Source organism: Mastomys coucha, unplaced genomic scaffold (assembly GCF_008632895.1).
Source record: "Mastomys coucha isolate ucsf_1 unplaced genomic scaffold, UCSF_Mcou_1 pScaffold12, whole genome shotgun sequence".
NCBI lineage: Eukaryota > Metazoa > Chordata > Mammalia > Rodentia > Muridae > Mastomys > Mastomys coucha.
Window position 1 is genome coordinate 71,307,392 of NW_022196894.1, and position 25,066 is coordinate 71,332,457.

Genomic DNA, 25,066 nt, shown 5'->3' on the forward strand with positions numbered 1-25,066 from the left:
AGATGTGGGTTTGGGAATAAATAAATAAACAGGGAAGTAAACACGCTAGGGTTTATTTTTAATGGAATTTACATTGATGGGGTAATTACAAGTGGCCATCTGTCTGATATGAGTTTTCAGCCTAGTTTCTATTTCATGACATCTCAAATCTTCTGCCAAAGCAGAGACCATGGTGGATGCCAGGAAGGTTGCTCGCAGCTGGTTGGTGGCTCTTTGCTTTGCCCATCACTTTTGCATTTCTCTCTACCACTCTGTACCTTTCATTTACCCTGTGACCACATCAAGCAAAAATTTTGAGGGAATCAATTGTCACTTATGTATATTTATAAAAATATAATTCAATGTATATATAATATATATATATTAAGACCAGTTTATTGGGAAGTTGCTCTCTGACTAGCTCACTGGTCTCAAGGAGTTAGTCGAGGGGAGTCGCCATGGTGAGAGAAAAAGAGAAGAAAAGGAGAAGAAAGAGAGACAATAGAGATATTTAAGTCTAAATTTAAGTTTCAAGGGTACATAAGCAACATGTTTAAGTTCAAAGTTCAGGATTCTTTTTTCCCCTTTCGCTGTATCTGTCCATCTGAATAAACTGAACAGCAGAATCCTGTCAAGTAAATATTATTACGCTGTTTTATTCATGATCCAAAGAGGTCATACCTCTCCTCCCACCTTGTTAGTCCGAACTGAAGGCATTAGCGTTTACAGCATGCCAGCGCAGCTCAGTTCACAGAGGTACATGGTCTCAGGTGTGTCTTCCTGTCATTCTACCCTGTCCCCAGCAATGAGGCATCTTTGCTCTGATATTTTTCTCCCATAGTGCATTGTGATGTGCATGATCTCCATGAATTACAATGCCAACTAACTGCCAGATGCCATGAGTTATAAACTCAACACTCTAAGCATTATTACACATTAGGGCACCCGACGGTGCAAGGGTGTCCTGGAATTTATGTGTTATTCATTACAGATTGGCAGGGTCTCAGTGTGACTCCACCCCTGCTGATGAAATGAGGGTTGAAGAGATGAGGTCAAGGTTAACCTTCCTTGTCAAGAAACCTAGTTTCTCTAAACTGCTGTAACTTACCTTTTCACCTGAACCTGTGACGTAACAGATTTTGAGAGACATATATTATAATGCCTCGCTTGACTTTGATGAGAAAGTTTTTCCTGACTGAAAATATTTGTTTCATGAGTTTTAACAAGGTTCTTTATCATCATTGTCTCAAAGACTGCTAATGAGAAGACGTGAGGAACACCATTATCCTAAAACCTGTAAAATTTGGGAGCAGACTGGTGAATTTGTCTTTATTAGACACACACACACGCACACACACACACACACACACACACACACACACAAACAAAGCAAAACGAACAAACAAACAAAACCGGGGACTACATCAGTCTGCATTGGATTAGGTTTGAATTTGTGATAGCTAAGTAACCAAGGGCCACATGTCAGCAGATCCTGAATGTGAGCATTTCCATACTGGGATTTGCATATGTCCACATTGCAAAATAACATGACTTTCTGCTCTCACGAATGTTGCTGAGACAGATGCAATCTGACGTCTCAGACTCTTCAGGAAATGTACAATTTGATGGCTACATGACAAGGAGCTGGATGTGTTCCCTAACTCAGAATGTTCCCTGTTTACTTTCAAATCAGCCGATAAGAAAAAAGCTCCACTGTATACCAAAGACTTGTGGGCCCCCCACCCCACCCACACACACACACAACCCAATGATTTCTGAATGCCACTGTTAACATGCAGCAGTCTCGTTCCTCATCTACAGGAAACCCCCCAAACATCACCATGTTTTGACAGCTAACCAGAAGAAGAGAAAGCATTGAGCACAGCTCAGCACTTTTATGAATGTCGATGTCTACAAGACCATACTTTAATTATTTCAGAAAACTGATATTACGTCGCCGGAGTGACTGAAACACAAAGTGCTTGACAACTTTTGTTTACCTAGGAAAAGCAGAATTTCTCGCTTTATTGATGGTATGTCTCCCCTCCCTCAAAGCCTCCCCCTTTATTTGAAGAGCAAACTGATACTAGACATAAATATTTGTCTTCTAAAAGCATAAGGCATAGTCAGTGCCCCAATGAAAGTGCCATGTGTTTTTACAAAAGTAATTAAGTATTTAAAAATAAATAAATAAATGGTGTTTAATTAAAAAGCTGTTCCTATTTTTTTTTCTGAATGTGAGACTTATTACTGAACACAATTTGGTGAGGCATACTACAACACAATGGTAGCCCTCCAGAGTTTAGGCACAGCTTGCTCAGGGGACCACAAATGGGTTTCTACTCACCTCCAGGCCATCCAGGCCATCAGGGATGTACCACTTCTCAACTACCACATTTTCAAATTCACCTGCATTCGACTTGGCGTGGTGTGAGCCCTCTTTTTTAAACTGTGAATTACCTGGCAGTTCTAAGCAGTGCTCAATCACATGTCCCCTATTTTGCAGCTCAGTGTGGACAGACGTGATGCTCTGGCCCTTTGCCCTTGGGCTTCCCAAAAGTACCATGCATGCCTGTCTGGAGCCTAGATTGAAGACAGCACTGGGATAACAGATGTGAATAACTTCCAGAAAATTGTCTATAAGTTATCTCAGGCAACCTGTCTAGGCAACAGGCTGTATTCGCTCCCTTGGAGGCCACTATTTGAGGCCTTCGCTCTCTAAGCCTCTGTGAGGAAAGGGACTTAGTCAGCTTAAGTAGCTGCAAAACCTCCCATCCACATGCATTTTGAATCAAAAAAGGTGGTTCTCTGGAAGACAGGGATTGAGATACGGATCATGAGTAAAGTGACTTGACTTATCCAAAGGTGGAAGAAAAGAACCAACTCCACAAAGTTGCTCTCTGACCTACACTTGCACATGCTTGCATGTATGCCTATGTACAGACCATAAGCATACAACAAGGGCAATGATGATGATGATGATGATGATGATGATGATGATGATGATGATGATGGTGATGATGATGATGATGATGATGATAATGATGATGATAACACATAAATAAATACTCTCTTAAAAGCCCTCTCCTCTTTGGATATGCATGAGGGAACAGATGAGTAATCACAGGTTATGACCTCAGTAATAAGGAAGTGAGCACGTTTGCCTACTTTGCTTACTTGTAATATCTTACCCTTAACTCCCTTGGTAAATGCAGCCCTAGGACTTACTACATCTCCACTTACCAAAATGAGACAGAAAAGAAACAGAGCTGTTGACTTCTTCCCTAGGAGTACCTTTCTATGAAGGGATATCTACCTTGACTTACAAAGTACTTATAGTTTGTTCATCTAGAACATTGGTTCCCAACCGGTGAGACTCTTTTGGGTTCCCAATGACCATTTTTTAGGGGTTGACTAAGACCGTGGGAAAACACTGTTTACATTACAATTCATAACTGTAGCAGAATTACAATTATGATGTAGCTAGCAATGGAAATAATTTTATGGTTGAGGATTACTACAAATTGAGGAACAAATTTAAACAGTCACAACATTGGGAAAGTTGAGAACCACTGTTCTAGACCATTATCAAACCTGATGAAGACTTACCGAGAGGTCTACCAAATGTCCATTATTTTCATTTAAGGTAACTCATAATACCATGTGCATTATTACAATTGACCAGTGAGCATAACTTACAATGTTGGACATATTTCTGTACCAAACATTAACCTTTCTCCTGCTCTCCCTTTAATCGCTCTCTAAAAATGCTAAAATCTCATTTGCTTTCTAATCTCAACTAGCTGAAGGGAAAAGTATTCATTTCTTGTGAAATAGAACATCTTCATCATGACCTATGGGTTGAATAATGATATCATTTACCCGTGACACTAGATAATTTCTAAAGGCAGAAGCAGATCCTTAGTGATTATACACTGGGCTTTAGGACTAGCAGATCAAAGATGGAGTGGTAGACGTGTCTACAGGACAGAGGTGCTGAGGTCTGTCAGGGTTTACACTGCTGGTTTGATTTTTCTACAAAAAAGCATGCAGTTACTAATAGAAGATGATAACTACTGCTAATCACTTTTATGAGACCTTGCATTCACGTATATAATATAATTTTAAGTCAAAGACATTCAGATGACTGTCTACATTGTAAGGCACTAAAGGAACAGAATTTCAGTTGTTATGTAAACCAAAAGTATTATCTTTTCCCTAGAGGTTACAAGCAGGTTATTTAATATATCAGGTAGTATTTAACTTAACCGTGGTTAACTGAGACCCAATAGGTTTTATATTTATTATTTTACTTTCAAACAATTCTGGCTGTAGCTATTAATGTTAGGTAAAAGAAATACCTTATTATTCAATTATTCTTTTTTGTTATTTGATAACTACTAATTGCACATTCAATTGAGAGCAATTTTTAGAACACTTTGTGAGTTTGAAATATTTTAAAGAGAGATATTTTTTTACCATGTTTAAGATGTTTAAATTTTTTTTATCTATAACTCAGAAAGTGCAGCCAGAAAAAGTTTGAATTATCTGAGAAAAAATACAAAGAAGAGACATGCTTTCAGACATTACTCTTAGAAGAGCAAGTCTCAATATGGGATGTGAATCTGTGTTAATAATGGGCAAGAAGAAAATAAACAAAATGGAATGTGCTTGCATGTACATAAAAAAGAAGACACTGAAGAAAGTAGTAATAACACATTCCATTGGAGAAATAAAAATATTGGGAAACAAAGAATGAGAGCAAATGATGAACCACATCTGCTTTGCCTTCCTTTTATAACTGCTAAATCTTGTAAATATATTTATTAATTATAAATATATGTGTTTGATGTTGTAGAAATACAACATTTAAATGGAAAAATGTATTGACTAAGAATGCTTTAAAATCATCTCTCCCAGTTGGCTTTAAGTCGCAGAGCTGTGACAAACTTCTTCCAAATGTTACTTGGTGGGACAAAATGTAACTTTACAGAAGAGTTGGACCATTCATAATAGGAGTCAATAAAACAGCTTTAAGACAGTGGAAAACCTACCCAGAAGCCTGGTCAGGATGCATTTTATTTATTATGATCTTTTTAAGGCAGAATGCAATATCAAAAGTTCATTTCATGTAACATCAGCAGAAGGCCTCTATTAGTAGACAACAGAAAAATGCAGGGTATTGAGATAGTGGGATTCCAATGCAGAGACTTGTTTCCTGGTGTCACAAAGGAAGATCTAGTAAACAACCCACAGTGAAAGGGTTCCACCTGGTAAACTTGAGAAAGACTTGAAAAATCACAGATGTATACTATCAACAGACACTTTCTTAAATAGGATGTTTATTTATAAAAATGTTTTTCTTCTCCCCTGTTTATATACTGGGATCTGTGAATACACTTAAATCATGTAAATGAGAATATAAGAGACCTCTTCAAAGTATAAAAGCTTATCACCATAGTAAAGTTTATTAACGGAAGTTTTCTCTAGAATACGTGTAACAGACCTTACAAAAGATCATGGAAAAATACTGTTTCCCTTTTATATTCACATACATTTTATTTTACATAGTTTCAAATAGAAAGCAAATATTTGATTTTTTTTAACTTAAAGGGAGTTTGTAAAGTACTAGGGATGGTGCTGCATTACTGCAATCCCAGCACCCTGGGGGTGGAGCCAGGATGGTGAGAAATGCATGACCAGCTTTGGCTATCTAGGAAGTTCTAGGCAACATGAGATCATGTCTCCAAAGCAAATATAAAAAAAGAGGTAAAATGATGCATATGTATACAGATTAAGTTTGATATTATTATATGTCTTAGTATAGTTATTTTATAGGATGATGATAGTTGATGTCAGGTCCATCAATGCTTTATAGTTTATCTTAAACAGTAAAATGTATACTGGGTGAGTCTTCCTCTTTATTGAATTTTGTCTTCGAGTCTTTGAGTTTGTGAAAAAGTCATCTCATGAAAGTGTTTGTTAAAATTCATTTAAACCCATAAAAAGAGACAGCTTCATTACCATAGTATTATGTAAGGAATATATAGTGACTTATTATAATTTGTTTTCTAACATAATACATTTTCACAATAGAGATTTCATGGTATATGTTCAATAGTCTTCAATATTAAGCAACTTTATTTCATTTTAATTCTTTTTTTTTTTTTTCTCTGTGTAGCCCTGGCTGTCCTGGAACTGGGATTAAAGGCGTGCACCACCACCGCCCGGCTCATTTTAATTCTTTAACAATCTATTATTTTTGACTGCAGGGTTTCATATTTCATTTTTCAACTAGTAAAAGTGATTAATACAAAATACTTTTCTTTCATATTGGTACACACACCTATATCAGATGGTACATTAGTAAGAACCTCTCTCTAATGGTGTCCTGCATCCAGATTCCTCTCTTTGCCTCTGTTCTTTTTATCTGGTGTGAGACACCACTGCATCTGCTATATGGCAGTTGACTTAAAATTCTTGAGTCTTGATCTTCCTATATTTTGTTCTTCACACAGCAGAAATTAGTAAACATGTCTAGTTATCCTTTGTAAAAATTTGCAAAGCATTCCTCAGGACATTGGAATGAAAATGAGAATCTGTGCTACCCGAGGGTTATTTTGAGATGTGTATAGGAACTATCTCTCCTGCTTCTTTCTTCCTCCATTCTCTCTCCTGTGTGTGAAGCTCTTCTAGCAAGACAAGTGACTTTTTGGATCTTGTTTTTATTGTCTTCTGTCAGCCTAGAAAATAATTTGCCCCATCAATCTTTATTCTCCACTTCCTGTCACTAAAATCTCAAGTCTCAGGTTACTTTCACCTCTGATGACCTTTTCTAAGCTCCAGAATCTAAAAAAGGAGCAAGTATCACATCTGGTGGTCTTCCCTCTGCTGCATATAACTTCTTCCATACAATTACTTTGGTTTGGAATTTTGACCTACTACCTAGCTTCCTTAAGTAAAATAGAGGTTAACTACAGATATGCAGAAAGAAATTTCAAATTTTTTACTGTTAAATTCCCAAACTTGAGAATGTGATTCTTAGCATGTAACAGACACACAAAAATGTTTTTACTGAAAAAAAATGAATAACAAATTTCAGTTTGTGTTGATAAAAGTGATGGAGTTTAAAAAAGTGATAGAGTTACTTATTATGCATCCATAAAATAAACTTGCCCTGTAGTTACAAGTTTTACTCCCTCAACACATGAGAAATGCCTTTGTTTGAGCAACATATTGTTTATATTGTCCTTGAAATTTAAATATTTCTCTTTATTATATTTAAAAAACCTTTAAAGACCATGTACTAAACTTGCTTTTAAAAATACTTCAATTTTACAGTGGATGAAATAGACACATGCCTATTACATGGCCATATTTCCCCACCTAAAATGTTAGGGAAATACAATAATAGTTCTGTAAGATAAAAACTTTATGAGTGAAAAGACATAAATTTCAAGAATCCTAATTTTATTTTGTTAATATGAGTGACTAGGAGCCAAGATTTAAAATACATAATTTTTATTCTAGAAAACACTTTAAAAATATTATGATGGACAATTAGGTGAAATGAATATATTTTATGAATCTGTAACTGAATAATCAAAGTATACTAAAGATAATCTAACTTGGTAACTACAGTCTCCATTATAATCATTTATTTCACCCTATTGTGAAATGGTGATTTGAACAGGCTAAGTCTCTTTTTAATTCAAAATGCATGATGAAATATTTTCATATTTGAACCCATTTCTAATACGAGTTTGCTTCTGTATATAGTACGTATTTTCATTAGGAAGAAAGAACAGAAGCCGTGTTAGTGATCAGCATGACCTGTTCCCTTTTGTTGCTATGAGCCCTGCTGTGGTTTAATGCATGATCCTCTAGCCCACACAACTGTGGTTTACACTAAGTTCCATACTTAAAACAACGTCTTCTTTTGGTTGCTGTAAACCTCCAAATCATTTTTAATTCTTTTCTTTCTTAATACAACATCTCATTGTTTCCAATCTTACAGCATGTTTTTTTTTTCTTCCTTGTAGTTTAAATTACTGAAGAAACATTTCATAGCTCTCAATGTTTACCTATATACCTGATCCAAGTGTTATATAACACTAGTCATGACAATCTGAAAAAAGTGTTTAAAATCTTAGAAAACCATAGAAAGAACAGAAATAACAACAACAAAAACTGGGAAGAAAAAGTAAATATAAATATGGGTTCCTGGAGAACCATAAATAACCTATTTCTCACTGTTTTGTTATTTCTTCACCAAATGCCTGATATATATATATATATATATATATATATATATATATATATATATATATATATATATATGTTTTTTAAAGGCAGTTCAGCCCACTCTATGTCATCTTTAATTGACTTCCTGGAGAGTGTTATCAAGGGCTACTCAAGCAGAGCTAATAGCGCATGCAGATGGCACAGGTACAGACAGTTGGGGGGTGCTGGACTCTACTCAGGGTAGAGGGAGATGTGATCTCTACTCATGGTGGGAGCAAGTGCCAAGTTATCTGCAAAGCAACAAACATCTGTTAAAACTCGTGACACCGAGCATTGTGTAATGTGGAAGTGTGGAGTTCGATGCTCAAATACAGAGTTTCCCAGCATGCCTTCTGTCACCACATTCGGATAGTAAGGGAGAGTTTCGTCTGGTGATGAGACAAGAAAAGACACCCACTTGCAGAATCTTATCTGAACAATCTATGTTTATTCCTTAGGGAGAACACTCCTTCCGGATGAGCTCTCTTATGGTTCAATAGGAAGAAGGTCTGGCAGAATTAAAACCAGCCCAGTCATTCCAGCTAAATTCCTTCCACCACGCTTCGGAAGAGCTCTACATCCTGTGCTTAAGGTCTTCTACTTGGGGTGCTGCCTTGATCACTAAGATGAGGTTGGCTTGTTTTCTCCCTTTTTTTGCATTTGTCGCTGAATTTCTCACTTTGGCCCATTAAAACACAACATTGAATCAGAACAGAATGAGATTTCTGCACACAACTTTCAGCAAATCATGTATCTTTTCTTGCTTTTGTGGAAACATCCTAGACATAATTTTGTTTTTGTTTTGTTTTGTTTTTTTAATCTTTTTAAAAATTTATTTACATTTCAAATGATAGCTGTTTTCCTGGTTTCCAGTCTGAAGATAACCCCTGTACCCTCCCCACTCCCCCTGCTCACCAACCCATCCTCTCCTGCTTCCTGGCCCTGGCATTCCCCTGCACTGGGGCTTAGAACCTTCACAGGACCAAGGGCCTCTCCTCCTACTGATGACAGACTAAGCCATCCTGTGCTATGTATGTAGCTGGAGCCATGAGTCCCACCATGTGTACTCTTTGGTTGGTGGTTTTGGATGCTTGTTGGTCAGTCCCAAGACTGTCCACACACCCACTAGAGAAATACAAATGATCATGCAGCAGGTCTCTAGGCTGCATATCTTGCTCAGTTTTAGTTTTGGGTCTCCATTTTTTTCATTTATTTTGCCTTCTGTCCCAAACTTTGAAAAAATTCACTGATAGCACTTCCAACAGGATTATACTGTAATAGTGTACACCCAGTCACATCCTATTTAATAGTGCCTGAAGTATTATATACAGTATGTGTTAATGTTATGATATGTTTTATTCGTGGATACTGAAGTCAGGTGCCCAGAATTCAGGGTAAGAGTGAAAATCTTATTTGAATCATTTCTTTAGCTCTCCACCACAAAAAGACATAGCCCCATTGCCCATGTTTGCTTTTACTTCATACAAGGAAAAAAAATACAAATTTTCTTTCATATTGAAGACTCATTCATGAGTAGTTCATTAAAGAAGCTTTGCTGTTTAATGAAGCTTAAGGAATCTTAAAAAGAGAAGCAAGAAAAGTGGCAAATATAGTCATATATGTGGGTGTATATGGACATACATGCTCTTATTGATGGTATTTGCTACTTATTTTTTATTTGTTTAAGTCAAAGTTTTTTTCTTCATTCTACTTGTCCTCCCCCTCCTTCTTCCCTTCTATCCCTTCCCCTCCCTGTTTCCTTCCCTTCTCCTTCCTTTACCATCTTTTCCTCTTCCTCCTTTTCCTACCTCTCCTCTTCTTCCTCCTCCTCTTCCTCTTCCTCCTCCTCATCCTCCTCTTCCTCCTCCTCCCCCACGTCCTCCTTTTTCTTTTCACTATGAACCTCAAGTAGGCCTCAAAACCATGATCTCTTCTGGCTAAGATTAGAGTGTGCACCATCCTTCTTAATTTACAATGATATCTATTAAATGAATAATTCAAGTATATCAACTACCATTTCTACTGTTTCTTTTTTAGAAACATTTATTTTAATTGCAGGCACAACCATTTGTTTTTAACAATGTCAACTATGGCCAGAATATTTTACTGATGGGAGGTTTTTTTTTTTTTTTTTTTTTTTTTTTTTTTTTTTTTTTTTTTTTTTTAATTATTTCTACACATCTTTCCCTGTTCATATTTCTGGTGTATTTGCAAAACAAAAATTTTCTATGGCAATTATAGCTGTTCCCAACAATTTTTCACAGTTGCTTTAATAATCCAGTGTCTGCTTTTCTACGAACTGAGAAAAGGCTCTGTCATTAATCAAGTGTATAAGCTTTGCTAATTACAGTAGTGATTCCACTCACTGTAACAGCAGGTAGATTGGCTGCTTCTCCTGTAACCAGTACATTCTGGTTCTACTTCATGGCCTTCTTAGATTACTTTATCTTTCAAAGTAGGCAATGAATAAAAATATCTACTTTATATCAGCAACAGTGAATTACTCATCCATATACTCTTGCTACCTCCTAGTTTTAAGTCACTTTTACTCAATCAGGTGATGGCAGACTTTATTACGTATGGAGCCAGGGTTTAGGAATGTGCATCTTATCAGGAGAAGGTAATTGGCCCAAAGTTTGATGAACTATATCCCTCTCCTGCATATCAGCAATAGATCAACAACTACTGTAAATGATTGGCAAAATGTAAAATTTAAAAAGTAATATAAATAATTACAAATGGGAAATATAAAACCCAAATTAAATGAAATTAACTGCAATGAAAATCCTCATGTTTTTAAATTATTCATACTCAATAAATTTCAGTGTGAAGAAACGTTGAAAGGAAATGCCTGTTATATTTCGAAGCTGTGAAACGCTACAAGTCAGATATACTATAGATTAAAATACTTCTCTATAGAGACAAAGCAATAGCATGTTTGGAACAATATCATAGAGAAAATGGAAATTAAATATTTACAGTTTCCTGCTTCAATATATATTGCAATAAGTAAACAAAAAGGTCCTTGTCTTCTGGCTTGAAATCAGAGGCTAATTGTAAGGATGTTTGTGGTTTAACCTAGGATCATGACCCATATGATGACAATGGACAAATATGGAAAGTGATGGTGCTGGCCAGAGACAGCTACATTTAGCAAGGCCAAAGCCAGTAAAATACAAATGCAAAACCCCAAATTAAATGCTTACCTCTTTCTTAAAGACAATTATGTTTATATTGGTAAGCAACAGAGTACAAGTGGACACACACATCATTGTGATGGACAAGGTTAAAAACACAAAAGTAATGTAGCAGTGGGTATTTATATCATGAAGGGACAATATTCTGTAATTACATTATTTGAAAGACCCAATTAAGATGTTTTACATTCCTCTTCCTCCTCTTCCTTCTCCTCCACCACTACCATCATCTCCTCCTCTGCTTCTTGTTTTATTTTTATGAGGGGAGTGAATCTAGTTCTAAGAACTGAAGAGAAGGGAGGATACAGATCAAATGAGCTGATTGGATAAACAGTGCAAAAGAACAGAATGCATTTGTGAGATACTTAAGACATTTCTAATCCACCTTCTAGTGACTACAATTTTCTTCATGAAAGCTCATGTTATATAAAGGTCAGTGTGGTTTTAATCTTTGATTTGAGCAAATAATTGCTCAAAATTAATCAAAACGATTGTTAAAGAATCACTCCATGTCATGCACTTCAAAGGACCCCAGGAAATAATGGCAAATACAACAATGGCTCTGTTTTCTAAGATCTAGATATCCAGTGGGACATACTAATTAAATAACTAAAATGAAAACATTTATTAATTTGCAAAAGTAATGGAAAGTACTAGTAAATTTCAGAATTAATCTTGAATAACAACTAAAGTTTACATACTTCACTATAATGATTCCTTGGTAGTAGGACATATATAATTACTTAAAATTCTATTCACAGTCATAAATAGTATAAGAATAAGTTGTCTGTAATTCTTTCTAATATATCCTTTAATAGAAATAAAAAAACAGGAAAAAACAGTTGATGAATGCTGAATACAAGTGCAATTAATTTGTGTGGATGGTAAGCAATTTAGATTATAATCAAATAAAAGAATGTTAGACCATGCATCTGCAATTACTATGTCATCCCATTATATGAGGAGACACTAAAGTAAAACACAGTGATGAAGAAGGTGCTTAGTAAATATTCATTATGTGATAGATGACAGGAGATAGTTTTTGCTAGGATATGTATAATATTTTTGGTTCAGAATAGTTCTTCTCAAGCTTTGTGCAGTTTTAACAGGTAATGTGGTAAATCATCATAGATACACGGGAAGATAAAGTAAGTTATCCATAAGTCTTTTTGGTCATAAAATTGTCTAAGTGGTAATATTACATCTGATATGTATGTACATAACTATGCTTACATTATGTATCTTCAACCTCTAAGCTACAGATGTGTTTCTGAAATGTTCGTAACAATGAATAATGGGAGACACAAAATTAGATTATGCTATCTGAGGAGATGGCAGAGGTTCTGGACTAAAGTACCAATTCAGAGGCCAAGCCAAAAAGAAAACTGCTGTGAATGTGTGTGTGGTGTGTCTGTTGTCCTTCAATTTTATTTCTGGAAATAATATTAAATATTCAACTGAGGTATTTGCTTTTATTTTTTTGAAGATGGGTTTTGATGGGTTGAGGAGAAAGCATCAGGAAAATGCTTGCTTTGTAGGCAGAAGCATATGAGTTATTTCCAGGGATAGATGGGGCGTTTCATCCACAGAGCTCATATAAAGGAGGAAGGAGATGCCTTGAACAACTTGTCTTCTGACCTCCAAACACATACCATAGCACACACATACCCAACCGCATCCATACTCACATCAATTCTCCCACACCAACCACCTCTAAAGGTACATGTTATTTTGTCATTTTTCAAATGGGAATAGTGAACTGCAGGAATGTCTACATGGTATGTGATTTATTCTTCCTTCTATTGCTAAAAAAGGATACTCTAAGAAATAACATGATTGTTTGTTTTACCCAAAGACATGTTATCTATTGTCATGATACACAGTTGAAACATTAACTATGATTAACCCATCAAAATTTAATGATATCAATTAGGAGAGGGGGCTATATTTCCATAAAATAATGATTTTGAAAGAATAATAAAATCTGTTATCCAGTGCATACTCAGTTCTCATATAGAGCAAAGTGGTTTACTATTCTAACTGCAACAAAGGAAGTGATATTTTGTGAATGATTCAAATTACAGGATTGTTTAGTATCGTTTTTGACTAATCAAAGTTGTTTCTTTCTTAAAGCTTAACTCAGTGAGTTTTTTTTTTTTTTTCAAAAATTGGGGCAGAATAGGAAAGGGGAAAGAGTAACTCTTAAAGGAAAACGTGGGTAAGGATAGAGTGAGAAGGAATTTAAATATGCCACAGTGGCTAATGCAGTACAATATTTAAATTTCAAAGCATGAGATGCTTCAATTATGTTTGCCTTTTTTCATTTAATAAATACTACATACATCAAACTTTAAGCAGTAATTATAATAGCAGCTTAGGATGCATCCCTGAGCCCAAGTATAGAGGACCCTGTGAGAATTTTTCTTGTTTTCAATATTCTGAAGGTAGGAATGCAAGTGTATATGATCTGATGAGTTAAAAGGAAAAGATTATGATATTGTAATAACTTGGAAAAAAGCAGAGATAATGGAGATATGGAAGGATAATTTAGAAGAAGGAAAAGGCAAAATAATTAAAGAGAGAGAAAGCGCCTCTGGGTTGATAAAGACTCCTTTTAGAATACAGCAACTGATGTTCTTGGGTTTATATAGATTACGTCATGTTTAGAACCTTAAAAGAATTTAACAGGAAGACATGGGTATTGTTAATGTTAGTTAGTGCAAATTGCATACATTCACTATTAATCTATTGAAGAAAAAAATTGAAATAACTGTCAATGAAATATGTCAGTTATATGAATATAGCTACTAAAACTGACTAATGAATACAATAACCCATGAATGAATATTGTGGGGTGAGGGACATGCTTTTGAAAGGTTAGAGGTTATGGATAGGCAGCTGCTTTCTGACATACAAAATACGGTACCACAAAAGAACCACAGGTGAGAAGCAGAAGCATGGTTCTGCTAGAATGGTTCTTAAAAGCCTGTGAAAGGAGAAGGAGGGCATTCTATCCCATGGAGCTGGTAGGGTAACTGTAGATCTTCACCTCTCCCTCTTCTCAGGACCCAAGACACCCTTCTCAGCCCCAGCTCTGTATCAGCTATGCTGCAGTGGCCTCTCCTTCTCAGTGCCCATCTCCAGTGGAAGACACACATCTTCCCACTTTGCCGTTTTCCTATCCCTCAATTCTAGCAGTAAATCATGGAACTGGTGTCAAGCCTGCTGGAGAAGCCAGGAAAACTGACGAGTTAAATTCAGATGTTCACTCTCCCTCTCTCTCTTCTTCAAATCCAGTCCCCAAATCTCTTTGTCAGCTCTGTAGCAGACGGCCTGCTAGGGTCTCTCTTCACTTTCTTCCTCCTTTCCCAGGGTACCAAGCTTGGTATAGTTTCAAACATGAGTTCAATAAATGTCTAACTCAGCATTTTGATTACAGCTTCATTTTAGTTCTCTTGTACCTAGGCTGATTATATTAATAACTGGATTTATATGTAAGCTGAAGAAATGAGATTTTCCCTTCTCTGCCTGTGCTTTACCTTGTTTTAGCTTATTAATATCACAGGCACATCTCCAATATTTCTGAAGAGCGTAGGCTTTAGAATTATTCTACACAATAGTCCTTATATTCACAAATCAAAAGTGATAAGCAGAAGTAAATGAAAGGTGTATTTTTTTTAAAAAAATATACTAATTGTATCTGATGAGGAAAAGTAAATATTTATTAACTGTGTCAGTTCTATTAGTAATGATTATCACACTTGGGGACATTGTCACTCAGTGGGTATCACAGTGAAGAAATACTCTCTGAACTCATCACTTTTCAGGCGATTATTATGCATTTCAAAGATGTGTGGTTTTGAGTTTCAGAAAGTGAATTTCCAAAGGTCATATATCTTAGCCCTGAAAATCTAGGACGTTGGCTGATAAACCACACACCTTTTCACATATGCCTTACGAGAAAATGGCTGCTGGTAGTGCAAGTAGTATTCTTCATGTTTTGTTAATGGTAGGGATGAACTACCACATCTTATTCACAGAAAATTAAGCAAAGATTTAAATACTTTAACCAATGGATACTCAAGTCTAGTTAAGAAATTGCAAACTTTATAACATATGCATTGAAAAATCTCCCAGAGAATAGTGCATAAAGACTATCTCAACATTCACAGTCGAGTGTATGTCACAGGGACAAATTCGGGAACACTACGAACTCTCAGATTTTATTTTTCTTTTTGCTGTTTATAGAGGTTTGCTAACTTTCTTTTCACCCAGAGCTGAAATAGTAGCTGGAACAGAAAAGAACCTTACAGAATGGTGAGTTTTACGATTTTTATTTTAGGATCAGTTACATGCACGAGCCTGTGGTGCTTCCCTCAAAGACTTCTGCCACGCTGTTAACACAGCCCTGGGAAAACTTCTGCCAGGCTGTTAACACAGCACTGCTCTGGTAATAAAATGCTAGGCCATCCCCCACACCCCAGAAAGGACTGACTGTTCACTGGGAGACACACCACTTTTTTCACTTGAATAATTTTGTATAAATAAACTCAGATTTTGCAAGCTAAGCACGTGGAAATCATACGAAGCACACCTAATCACACAGTCGAAGCTTTGAAAATGTACCATATTGCAAAAGCTGCAGTGCTGTTTCTGTCAAAACCTGTCACCTGATGCATAAAATGGTTAGTTTTATGAGTCGTTTCTCATTGAACTCTAATGGAAACATGGCTAGATGGAGATCTGAATAAAAGACACAGATTTCTTTCTTACTTTTGTTGAATAAAGCTCAACCAAAATGGGACCCATTCAGGATTAAAATTAACACATGTTTGGTTAAATAGGGACCATGTCTGGAATGTATCTCAGACTTACAGAATGACAGCATTTGCCAACTGCTTATCTGCCTACCTGTTCTACTTTCATTTATGTTGTTGTAATAAAATAACTTAAGCCACTTGAGGTGGGGGTGGGGGACTTATTCAGTGAACCATTCTAAGATATACGCAATTATTGTGGGTTTAACTTTTGATAACTAGAAGTTTGTAAAACTTAGCATGGTATTTTGTCATTATATTCTCTCTCTCTCTCTCTCTCTCTCTCTCTCTCTCTCTCTCTCTCTCTCTTTCCCTCTCCCTCTCCTTCTCCCTCTCCCTCTCCCTTTCCCCCTCTTTGTGTTTATACATGACTGTCATTGTGTGAAAGTGGAGCTCTGAGGATTGTATGGGAGAATCAGTTCTCTTCTCCCACCATGTAGGTCCTAGGAATCTAACCCAGGACATCAGGTTTGATGATAAGCTCCTTTGTCCCTGAACTCACACATACTACATGGGGAACATTATGGGGAGGGAATAATTTAATGCTCCTTAGCAGGACTGTGGATGTAGCTCATAGTACAGAATAGTATGGGCATGTTCACATTCCTCATGCATACACAGACTTATATATAGACCCATACATACAGAAGTATGCACACATACACATACATCCATGCATCCATGCATGCATGCATGCATACATACATACATACATACATACATAGAGAGAAGGCCAGGGTAATAAGTTTACAACAGTCTATAAAACTATAATTTTAGCCAGGTATGGTGGCTTATACATGTAATCCCAGCACATGGGAGTCTGAGGGAGAATGACTAAAATACTGAGTTCCAAGCCAACCTGGGTTACTGCAGGAGACTCTCTCAACTCATGAACATTTCAGTCTTTAAAGTTTCACTAATGTTCATGGAATAAGCAAAGCATCCACTACTCAACAGTGACACAGAAGAAGAACCTTTTAATTGTTAGCAGACAGGAAAAATGGTATATTATTTGTCTTTTGTTTTGTGGCCTCAACAATTGAACTTGAGTTCAGCTGGAATAGAGTTTGAACTCTTCTTGAAGATGTTATTGGTGCCAGATGCTCAGAGCCTTGGCATCAGCTGGGCTCTGTTGAAGGCCCTAGGTAGATGGTATCATAATTTTAAGTGCCTGTGCAAGAAGAGTATCGCCAAGGAGGAAGCCAAAAAAGTTGGGGCAATCCAATTGTTCACTTTTATAATAATGCTCTTAAAAGACAACTAACTGAGGCTATCCAATAAAAACAAATTCAATCTTTTCTAAGCTCTCACTTCCAAACACAAAACTTTCAATAAACTCCACTTCTTAACAGCCCTCTTGGTGTCAAGGACGAAACAGAAGTTCCATTGGGGAGGGGTGTGTGTGTGTGTGTGTGTGTGTGTGTGTGTGTGTGTGTGTGTGTTTATGTGAAAATAAAACAAAACAAAAGCACAAACAAACACTTTGAAACCATAACACATAGAAATGAAATACCAGCAAGTGAATGCACCGAGTTCAGTCCTATTAATTCTGCCTTGTTGCTATGCACAGGAAGCACATATTCATGAACTTACATAGCAGTTTACAAAGCATCTTGCTACTATTGGTTGTTGCTATGAAACGTTGTGGGATACAGTATCAACTGACTCAGTATACTTGAAAGAATATCCTCTAAATAGTGGTGGTTTATAAGTAGGATTTCCTTTATCAGACTCTGATGTCATTCTTTCTTAAACAACTGACTCTCCAGGAAATTAAATAGCAGCTGATTGGCTTGTTTTCACTTCTTAATGTCCCCCAAACAATTTTGCTTCATTGACTGCATTCTGTCATAGGGAAAGTGATTTGGGGATTCAAAACGGATTCATTCTGCTCAAACAGATGTCAAAGATGAGGTACATTGGTTTAACAATTATTTAGCGGCCATGAGAGGAATGAATTTTCCCATATAAAATCCTATTGTGTGCATGTGAAAGATTCTTGTTGTTTGCTTTTTGTTTTTGTTTTGTTTTGTTTTCTGTAGCTTTATTTTAATAAATTCAGTAAAATCCATTGAGCAACAATTTTGGGTACCAGTGCAGAGAACTGACAGGCATCATCAACTTAAAGTACTCTGCTAGTGTGTTATAGAAATTATGATACTTTGGAAACATTCACTTTACTAGATATAAAACCTTTTAGCTTTGAATATATACATGCATAAAGATGGACAGGAGGCCATTTTTGCTGTGCTTTTTTTCTGGTATCATATTTGTAGTATCATGCTCAGCATCTAAATAGGGCCCAAGTAGAGTTATATTACAATACCATTAATATTTTTTCAAATCATTGTTGGTTTAAAATTACACAATATACATTGTATGGCATTATCATATGAAGTGATGATGTATGAAGGGAAATGTTAAGAACTACCTGTGCCATCATATTATCTGTGCTGGCATCTGTATTTGAGACTTTGATGTCACAATTTCATCTAAGCAAGTAGATCTGTAATAATTAGATGGGGCTGGAAAGAATTCAGTGACCTGAAGTATGGTGCCATTAACATTAGGTAGAGAGAGACAAAAAAAATCAATATGACTTTTGCTCACAATTAGCAAATAATTTAATGATTTCTTGCAGGCTCTTTACAGGAGAGAGGAGTGGAATCCTTGAATTCAAAGCAAGTTACTCTGGATTTATTTCTACAGAAAAGCTCATCTCACAATCCTGATGAGTAAAGGCATACGTCTAAATGAGTCAATGCCTCAGGGTAATTGGAGTTACAGACCCAATTACTGCATGTCATCCCTGTTAATTATTTCATCTATGCAGTACACCAGAGTTTCAAATGGAATTCATAGTTTGCTTATTTAAAATAAAATCCCTCCTTGATATTAAAAATTTTCAAAACTACTGGTCATTGTTGAGAAATACTATTCCTTTTCAGGATAGTATAATTAGACAATTTTATAATGAGCATATCTTCAAAGAGCATAACAATGACCAAGTAATTTCTGTGTTTCTTGAAATCTTTAATCATGAAACATAAAATTATTTGTAGTTTCAGCCATCATTTAACTCTTATCAAATCTATAAAAGTCAACAAATGTGTTTAAACAGAAGTATCACTGGTGAGTTTTAAAGTATATATATGCATGTATATATATATATATATGATAAACTAAATATTAAAGCTGTTCAAAGTTGTTATAAAGCACAGATTCTTGTTATTCTACTGAAATATTCTACCTATTTTCACATTTGAAAATTTGTAAAGTAAAAAAAAAATGTTTGATACCACAGGGTCATTGTTAAATGTATATTTGAGGACTTAAGCTCAAAGAAGTACAATATTGGGAGGAGTATGTTTTGCAAGAATTCAACGTTTTAATTTATATCCCTTTGAATTCTAGATAGGTGAAAATTATTAAGTATATCATTTAAAGCTAACTGTAAGCAATTAAGAGTCTAAATGTTCATTCCTAAAGTTTCCTTTCAATTAACCAAAAGGTAATTATTTATAATGTATCTTTGGTACTATTAGCAGAGAAGCTAATGTTGTTGGAGGTTAGAACCCATATGTCTACTACTGTGTTGCTCATCTATCAATGAACCTTACAAGAGCTGCACGAAAAAAAGCAATAAGCAAGAGATGTCTCACACTGAAATGACACACCAGTTAGTTACTTTCTAATTTGAATTTTTCTTAAAAAAAAAGGAAATATACCATGTAAATAATGATGAAGAAAATTAAAGCATTTCAGATTTATGGACTGGAAAAGTGTGGATACAACCACCACCTGGTTCAGTTTAGTAAATGACAAAGGTGTCTCCTAACATTACAAACATACATGACAACTGTGCATATCTGCTGAGGGGGTTGGCTTGCTCTTGTGCAGGTCTTATGTATAACTGGTCTTGTCGTGTCCAGAAGATAGTGCACCTATATCTGAGGTCTGTCTCTTATAATAATCTTCCCATTCCCTTTTCCATGAGTTCCTAAGGTCCCTGAGCTATACTGTGTGTGTGTGTGTGTGTGTGTGTGTGTGTGTGTGTGTGTGTGTGTGTGTGGTGTTAGATGTCTTTTATGACCAACACATTCATTAGCACTTATTCTCCTCACTTTGATCAGTTGTGAGCTTATGTATGGCCCTTCAATATCCATATCTAGGTAGATAAAGAGACTGAGGGGGGAAGAAAGAAAGCAGGGAAAAAAGGCATCAGATCTAAGACAGAGGAGAAGAGGCAGAAAGATGAGAAGATTATCCCTGGAACTGGTCATAAAATGTGTGTCTAAAACTGAGTATACAAAGGAGGAGTGAGATCTTCTGAGTGAGCTCAAATCTCAAACAGAAACACTAAATAATAAAGCCAAAGTAGATACTGCTGGATTTCAAAGTACAGATGCACAGTAAATTTAAAGCTAAAAATATTTTAATTTGCTAGGAAGCATAGATCCTTATCACTCAATTAAAATATTGTACTTAGGAGACTAGCTTTGCATACTGTAGTAAGTGGCCTGAAAACCAATTTAACACTGGCCTGAAAGTATTGAAATATTCAGAATAAAAATGACCTGGCCAGAGGGCAGGGTGTGTTCATTTGCATAAGCCTGTCATCATTTAATACAAGCAGTATTTGAAGGTTTTTTTTTCTTTCTTTCTTTCTTTTTCCCCCCCTTTTTTTTTCAGGAAGGAATTTGAGGAAGAAGTTAATTACTATTTCACAACTTCATTGTAACATCAATATTCATTCATAAAGTTTATTAACTAAATTTTACTGAATGATATAATAAATAACATTTCTAGTTTCATTTCACTTAGTATACTTAAATTATTTCCATTTCTATAAAAATGTTTTATCAGTAAGCAAAACCAAGAAACAATCGAAAATTAAATTTAAAAGAAGTTTAAAATCTGTTAACTTGTAGAGAATGTAATTAATATTATACATTTTATCACTAATTCTATTTTAAAAACTTATACCTTTAAATACTACTGAGGATTATAAATATACAGCCCGAGGATCAGGTTTTGTTATAAAACAAAAATATTTTGAGCTCATTTAAGTGTTGCAAATTCTTTTTTAAACATATTTTGAATGAAATTGAAATTTTTGAAAAATTAATGCACTATTAAATGTTAATTTCACTGCTGACTGAGTGAATGATGAGTTGAGTTTATGGTATTGCATAGACAGTGCTACTTCAATGGTTTAGAAAGAAACATCAGCCATGAAAGAATTATAAATGGCAAGATTTAGACTTTCCTAAGCATTAAGAAGCACATTGTGCATTGTGTTCTGCTACATACAGTTATCCTATAATTATGCTGTTTAGGCCTGAGTCAGGTAAGATACACACAGCGCAAAAGAGAAAACCATGTGTGTACAACTGCCCAACTCTCTATTTTCAAGGATTTACTTCTATTATCAATGAACTCAGTTGCATAAACAAAGCCTGAATGCGCAAACATTTTCTTCATAGCTACTGTGCTTTTTGGCTGTCAGATATAGCCTCTGGACATAAGTCACTGTATATCATTTGTTATTCATTTAATTATACATTCAAATAAAAATGCCAAGTGTTTTTGAATCAAAACTAACATACAAATAAGGAAAATCTCTCTTGCTCTCTCTCTCTCTCTCTCTCTCTACCTATCTCTCTTTCCCCCCTCTGTATGTGTGTGTGTGTGTGTATGTATATATGTATGTGTATGTAGAAAATAACATTTTGATTTTTGACCTATGAATTTTAAATGTATTTTTAATAAAGTATTTCTATACATAAACAAGTTTCTATTCCTTTCATCTCATTGCAGAAGGTCACATCTGACCATATTAAAAATACTCAAACAACCCCCAAAGACATGCTAACTTGAATAATTCATAAAACAGTATTTTTACAGCAGCAATGTTGACATAGGCTGGCACTTAGTTTTCCTTCTAAAACGTTACAAGTCCCAGAAAATGAAACCTGGATATAAAGGAAAAAAAAAAAGAAAGAAAGAAAATTCCACACTTTAATGGCACAATTAGTCCCCTCTGGTATCCTTATGCCATAGATACGCCTATACAAAAGGATTTCTTTATATGCATACATTTTACTACAGCATGTTAATTTTTATTCCACAGGGTGGAAAAGCTGACAACCTGATGAATTACTATTTTGTGATTATGCCAGAAAATATTTCCCCAGTCTCACAACCTCTCATCAGCTCAGCATGATACATCTGAGTATTAAATCTAAAGTGTAAAGAAACTTGCAAATGATACAAGACAGAGATTGTAGAACCATAACTAGAATTTAAAGCATATACCTTAACTCCACTATTCAAGGCAAGGCTGCAGAGATATATTAGGCTGAGAATCAAACCCAAACTTAGGAATATATACACTATGTTCAAGTTAAGGAAAAAAAAAACAAGATTTAAAAGTGAAATTTTGTACGGAACTAATCTAATTATGAACTAACTAATCTACTCTGTCTGGAAAGGGATCAACCAAATGGAAGGACAAGCCATGATATCACGGTGCTAATCGGGATAATATGACTTCATATGGTTTCTGCTAAATATTACATTTAATTTGAGAGGGCATATAATTATTCAAGTCCAAATCTGAAAACAGTCTAAACACGAACATAAACTTTGTTCCTAAAGGATTACAAGGGTTAAACATTGGATTTCAAACAAGTTCAAGAGGCAGGTTTCAGAGAAATGTGGACTTTGGGACATTTGAGTTTGGTTAAGTATTTAAAAGAGGGAAAAAAGATGAAAATAAACCAACACAGAAGACTTCCTATGAGAAACAAGAGAACAACCGAGTGCATAATATGTCTTCATTTTTCAAATTCCCTGTGAAGTCCTTCTTATGGAGATGAGTGTTAATTTCCTCAGAGTCTTCCAAAGACCCGAAGGTAGTTTTCCCTCCATTAAATATTTAAGTGATGGTGTTTTTGCACATTTGATTATAGAATTTCTTGATGAATGCCTCTCAGGAAAGCTGGAAGCTAGTTTCCTTTCGTGGTCCCCCTTAATCTTGGCTACTTGGTTTCTCTCAAGACCTGTGTCTGCCCTGTTTGATTCTGCCCAGCTCTGGGTTGCACATGCACACTGAGGGGTAGACAAAGCACTGTCAGAGAGAATCGATATATCATCCCTTTGGTGTTGAGACTGGTTCTTGCTTAGTTTACTTTCATTTTTTTTTTTAGTAGATCAATAGTGATAAACGGATGCACTACGAATTCTGAGTATAATTGGTGTCTGTTGTTTGGCTTGTTAGCATGAAAATAGAGCTTGAGAGATGAAATTTGTGTGGGAAACTCTTTGGAAATTGCCTTTATTCAGAATTGTCTCTAGAATATGGATGTCTTAAAATGTAAATTTCTCCAGAACAACTGTTTCTTTTTACATATTTTAGTATTACATACAAAAAGAAATTTTTATTATATTAGTTTCTTAATAAGAAGTAACAAAGCTTGTAATTATTATATCATAAAATGTCCGATATAAGGAGAAAAATTAACTTAATATACATAGCTATATTAATTTATAACTGATTTTGTTAAGCACATAGATTTACTCAGTTATATATGAGAAATGGCCATATCTATTCTATCTATTCTGAGTGAAGTTTTTATACACTGTCTTTTACTTAATTCTCAGTTTTAATTGTCACATCTTATAGTGACAAAAGGACAGTCAGAATATTGGTTATTTGAGTAAATATAGACCTTTATTAAACAATAGCTCTTGTCTGTGTAGTAATACTAATATATTTTCCATATATTTGGTTTTTTGTTTGTTTGTTTGTTTGGCCACAACCATGATAGGGGAAGTTTGGGCTTTTTGCCCTGTCAAGTCACACCACAAAGGTCTGATATACAAGATCTTAGTTGACTTCTGCAGATAAGGAATTCAAGAATTATCCAAGGATGATGAAACCATAGTCTGCTTAGTAGAAGGAACATGTTCAAACACAGAAAAACACCATTCAGAAAAAAGAAGAAATGTCAAGAAGGGAGCAGCAGTGTGGTCATTCAGGGCCTTGCAGATTACAAAGAGGTCAGAGAATAACTCCAATTAGAACAGTGTATGGAAGGAAGGCTGAGAATGGTCCTGGACAGACTATGTAACAAGACATTTGATATTCCAAGGAAGAAATCTAGTGATGTTGATTGGAATAGTGACACATAATCAGAAAAGAGAAAATGGATCTGCAATGGTGTTTAGGAGAGGACGCCCTGGACTCAGTGATTACATAAAGACGATAAGAGAAAAAGAAGAAATGAGATTTTCAGAGGAGTCATGGACTGGGAATTTCATGAAAGGCAGATGTATTTGCAAAGATAGGCTCTGATGGAGCAGTAGGATAAGAAGGCCCTGCGTGAGCAGAGTAGAGATGGTGTCAAGTCGCCAGATTGATATACAGATTTGAAGCTCTGAAAAAGGGTTCGAGAGAAAATTAGACATTTGAAGCCATGTGGTAGCTGTGATTTTCAAGAGAGATAATATAGCCAAGTGATTAAGAGGCAGCCAAGCTAGGTGTAGAGAAACTCAATTATTCACGGATTAGGAAAAAGAGGGTTACATCTGAATAGATGGAAGAATTGTCACCAGATAAAGGAAGACCTTTAGTGAATGGCATAGAGAGTTTTGACTATCTTGCATGCTCCACAATAAGCACCTTATAAGTGGCATTTAGCAGTGATCCCAGTGGAGCACAATACAGATTAGCCTTAATATATAATGTGCATTCATATGTGTTGTACCAATTATTAAAATATTTCA

The 25,066-nt window shown here is 35.5% G+C and overlaps 1 protein-coding gene and 1 non-coding gene across 16 annotated transcripts in view; both read right to left on the reverse strand.

The window, feature by feature from the left end:
- Robo2 (roundabout guidance receptor 2) overlaps window positions 1–25,066 on the reverse strand; it is a 1,164,975-nt gene that overhangs the window by 163,183 nt on the left and 976,726 nt on the right. The gene's annotated exons all lie outside the window — the stretch shown is intronic.
- LOC116086691 lies at window positions 2,611–2,744 on the reverse strand. The gene has a single exon (XR_004117062.1). It is a non-coding gene; the product is annotated as a small nucleolar RNA SNORA70 (small nucleolar RNA).